The following is a 5,152-nucleotide window of genomic DNA, read 5'->3' as shown; positions in this document are numbered from 1 at the left end:
TTCATCTCTGCCTCCAGGTACTAGTACATTGGTTAACTATATATGGGCAATATTTAAAACAGAACATACCTTCTTTAACTCAGAAGTAACAAAGCTTTTTTTTTTTTAAATGTGTACTTGAAGCAGAAAATATGTCCATTTATACGTTTCCTCTCCTTTGTACAAAACACAGACCCTCCATGCTTTAAAGTGGAATGAACCTAAAGCCACTTTATCTAAAATAGCATCTGAATTTTTGCTGTTGCCCAACGCCGTCTATCTGAGGATCGCCGTGCCCTTCAGCTGCAGCTGCCAGGTCTCTGCGGCATGCTCTGACAGGGTGGGGTTATCTCTGTGCCTCAGTTTCCTTTCTGGGACGCTGCTGACCTGTGGCTGACACAGAGCTACTGAAGTCTGACACCCACGCTTTTGCTAACACACAGAAACAGTCGATCTGGCACTTTGAGGGGGACTGGCCGCCCCCAGAGTGATGAACATCTTTCCGCAAAGGGTCACCTGGAAGCAGCTCGGCTTCAGAGACCTGACAGGGGTGTGGAGTTCTGAGTGAGATAGATTCCAAATAAGGGACTCTCGTGGCCACAGTTCTCCAAGACTCTGTCTGCTCCTTGCTTTCTCGAAATGTCTGCAGAACTAGTTAAGAGTCGAGCTCCTGCAGCAAAGACAGTAATGTAATGCTATGAGACGCTGCTGTTTTGGCAAGCCTGCCCGAAGTACAAACATCAGTGGCTGCCATGGGCCCTGCCCAGCTCGGCAATAGCAGCATTGTCTAACCTGCTAATGTAGGAAGCAGAGGCAGGAAGCTGGGCTTTGGTTCCCAGGTCCAGCTGCAGCTCATCGGGTGGCTCGGGCATCTGGGCATCTCTCCTGACCTCCCATGCTTTAATATTCCCGTTTCCAGGATGGAGATACTCAAAGCCCGACTACCTACCTCCTTCAAGCAAAAAACAAGAAACTCAAGGAGGAAAGCATATCGCCTTAAACCTTCCACCAGCACGAGGCCGGGTACCTTTTGCAGCAACAGCAAGAGCAGATACCAGGATCTGTTTTGAGGAAAATCTCAGCCCATTAGCCAGATGTACAAAACTACACAGTTGTACCCTGGTTATTAAAAATGAAACAGATTCATTAAAATGGAGCCTCTTTCTTTGATTGTACAGCCAGCTGTACGCATGGGGGCTAGCCGCTTCACGGGTCACTTGGGTCAAATGCTCCCCTGTGGGCCACCTGCCTCCCCGGAGTCTGCCAGAGATAGGGGTGTGCTCAGGGAGGGCGAGCGCTGACCTACAAAGCAGTCCCACGACAGTGACCCCGGGATCTGGGACCACCCACTCCCCACCGCCTTTCTGTTGAAGCAGACAGTCAGACGTTAGCTGAGTGCCAGCAGTGCCGACACAGAAGTGTGTCCCATGCTTGGAATGGGAAGAGGAGCTGCCCTGCCACTTTGGAAATAGCTGTACCATCTGTATGAGCCATTCCTCATGACGCGTGACCTGCCTTCTGCTGGGTGCCCGAGCACTTCCGTTCCTCAGGGCTCTTGCTGGAGGCTGGGAGGGCGAGGCCAGGCTGGTGAACCTGATTCACTTCCCAGTGCTCCCAGTGCTTCCTCAAGTCTGCGTGGGGCGGAGGCAGTGCTGCTATGGTTGGCATTTGATTTGCTAGCCCTGCGCCCAGATGTTTTCCCCAGAAGGATATTCCGTCGGGTCTTGGCACAGAAGACCCTGTATCCCTGTGGGAACATACCACCGAGAGGACAGGGAGCACTGAGCATGAAATCACAGTCTCAATCTCAGAAAGAGGCAGGGACAGGCCGAAGATTCAGGCTTCACTAACTGGCTGGCTTCTCCTTCCCTCAGAAGGGTTGCTCGCCTTCCCCTGGCCCTACTTGGTTTGTCTGTGTCCTGTATGTCCTCCGAGGGTGTCACCGGCCTTGTTAGTGTCAGCAGGTTGGAGAGATGACCAAGTCATGGCTTTTGTGCTCAAGGAGAGGCGGCAAAACGGCCCACATTCCGTTTGTGATGGAGGGTAATCACAATGAAACTGACACTCAAGTAGAAAACGGCGACCGCCCACGGAAGGGCCCTGCACCAGCTGCTGCGCGCAGGTTAAGTGTGGAGTCGCTGCTCAGGCCAGCCTCTGGCCTCCACGAGCTTGTGATTCAGTAATAACTGGAAGCACAATTGCTTTTTCACTCACTATTTTTTAACGGTTTATTCATAAAGTAATTTTTCACTTTTCACTTATTTTCAGCCCCTTTCACATCTATCTACTCACAGTTTCTGTCTTGGTTTAACCTTTCCCTCTCTCCTCCTCCCTCTCTCTGCTTCATTTTTCTTTATTCCCTTTTTAAAACCTTGAACCGTTAGAACACTATTAAAGCCTTGCTTGCTTTGCTAACCAAAATGGTTCTTGGGTTCTCATTCTCTTCTTTAGCTACCAGTCGTTTTGTCTCCCTTTTCTTTTTGTGGCAACAAACTTAAATCTCTCCTATAAGTATGCCTTTGCTTAAAAACTATGAAGAACCCCTCTCCCCTTGAACCCACTAAACTAAACAGCCTAGAATTCATGCAGAAGCCTAGCAGAGGTCTGACTTCAGCACAACCCATTATGTCCATGAAAAGAATCTTGATTCCTTTCAGATGAGCATATTAGTTCCTGGGGAAAGATCCTGGTCCTCACAAATTAGCAGGACCTTCGTAAGCCCAATCTCTTTTGCCAGAAGAAGCCGCAATATTTCTCTCCATACAAGCCTCCCCCTCATTTCCATTTTCTCTGACATCTCTCTCTGCTTCATCTGTCTAAATTACAATCTGCCATAGCAACAATCAGAGTTCCAAGAACAAACCCAAAGGAAATAAGAGAAAACGGTGGGATCTTAGCATCTGAGAGATGTAGTACTTCCGAAAGAGCAGGAAGACAATTTACAGTAGGAATGACTCCTTCATTTTATGGATCAAGAAACAGAGGCCCAGGGAAGTTCCAGGACTTTCTTGAGAGCACACAGGTATCAAGGCTCTGAACCAGGACTAGAACGAAGTGTCTGCTCCCCTGGTTCACTGCTCTTCCCACCACAGGGAGAGCTCATGATCTCAGCTCCCACCTCAGGTCGGGTGTATTTTTAGACTCTGGCCCAGGAAACCACGGAAGGAGTGAAATCACCCCATTAATGATCCTTAGTTGGTTGGTCTCAACAACTCACTATCTGTTACTTGTACTAAAACTGGGGAGGCAAAGAAGGGTTACATGGAAGGGGACCAGTGTTCCCCCTTGCCTGTGTGGATGGGAAACAGCACCCAAGGGAAGCCATGCTGATGGGAGGAGGCAAGGTGAGGAGCACCCCTTCTCTTCCCACAGAGTAACTGCACTGAAAGGCTGCTAGCTCAGAGGTTGCTTTGCAGAATGCCAGATGCCAGGTGAGAGTGGCACCATGCTCCCTTTCGGGATCCTTGGAAAGAACTCAAATGTGGAATAATTTTTTTATTTTATTTTATTGATTTATATAGAGAGGAAGGTGGGGGAAAGAGAGAGAGGGACGGGGAGAGAGAGAGAGAAACATTGATGTGAGAAGCATTAATCGGCTGCTGCCCACAAGAGCCCCAACCTGAGATGGAGCCTGCAAGCTGGGTATGTGCCCTGATCGGGAATTGAACCCACAACCTTTTAGAAATCATTGAATTATAGAACTAGGAAGGGCTTGCCAGAGCATCTTGTACATCTGTGTTTCCAAACAACCTGACTCCTCTCTAAGGCCTCCCAGGAAGGAGACCCTACTCCTTCCCTCCAGGGAAAGGAAAAAGCCCTAAAGATAGGTGTCAGTGTTTGCGATTTAAACCAAAGTCCTAGGGTTTCATTTCCTTTCCTTTGCTCTGCCCCTCACCAGCAATGTAGGACAGCTGCTTGCCATCATCTGCAGGTGAAACCTCCAGATACCCAAAGATGGGAAGCTTAGTCACAATCCCATGAGAACAACCCCCTCCTGTTAACACTGGGGAGAATTTCTTCCCAAAATCACTCATTGGCACTTACCGATCACCTCCTCTTCCTTTCTGGTTGGGGTGGGAGAAAACCACAAGGTGACTACATTCGAGTTTATGTTAAATTAAAGCTTCTATCTTAAATCCAGGAAGGAGGAAATATGTACCTGGCCAACTTGGGTTCATTACTTTTAAACCTGGAAGAAGGAGTTAATTAGGAGAGAGTTTGTTAGTTTATAGTATTCTGTGAAACTGGGCATAGAGAGTATTTGCATAAATCAAGTTAAAAATATCTTTTTGAAATCTTGCTAAGTTTTTTTGCTTAAATTACATGATTAAGGCTGTATGGAGATTAAAATCACTTCTAATTTAAGGAGCAGCACTCAGCAGCACTTTGAGCAAATGGACGTGAGGTTTCGGAGGACTTGAAGCTTGAAAAAGGATGTGGTGGAAGGCTTACCCCCAGGTCTTGAAACATTTCTTGTAGCTGCTATGTACCCATAAGTAGACGCTGAAGGGGTAGCCAGAGTTCAGAATAATCAGACTTGTTATTAATGGCCAGAAGTTGATAATGGACATGTTGTGGGCAAAGAACTCTATGGTCTCCTAAAGAAAAAAGGTCTTCCGAATTGGCTCAGTAATCACATTCTATGTAACTTCTCTCTTATTAACTTTTTTAGCTGTCATCCTCTGTGGTTCAACCTTCCTTTCTATTCCAGATCGCCCTAAAGGCCTGGTTTTACCTTATTTTCATTTCTCTGCTCTGGCCTTTCCCCATTATCTCCTTTAAAAAAAAGTCTAGACACACACACGGAAAATTAGATAAATGGATGGGTCCTAAATTGGTTTCCTAATTTCCAAAGGGGGGAAAAATCTAGAAATGTGCCCATAAACTCCCATGTCACCATATATCCATTTATTCTATACTAGAGGCCCATTGCAGGAAGATTCCTGCAAGAATAGGGTTTCCTCGGGCCTATTCCTGCAAGAATAGGGCTTCCTGTGGCTGGAACAAAGCAGAGAAGGGAGCGAAGCCCGCCTCTACGGGCGTGGCGTCCATCTACAGAGGGGGGGTGAGAACAGCAAGGCTATATCAAATAGGATGCTGCTCTACTACGACACTCACAGTACATATTGATTGATCGAGACGAGGAATAAGGATGAGAAGTCTATCTATATAG

The sequence above is a fragment of the Myotis lucifugus genome, unplaced genomic scaffold, assembly GCF_000147115.1.
Source record: "Myotis lucifugus unplaced genomic scaffold, Myoluc2.0 scaffold_216, whole genome shotgun sequence".
NCBI classification, from domain to species: Eukaryota; Metazoa; Chordata; class Mammalia; order Chiroptera; family Vespertilionidae; genus Myotis; species Myotis lucifugus.
The sequence above is the reverse complement of the archived record's forward strand: the minus strand, read 5'-3'. Positions refer to the sequence as shown.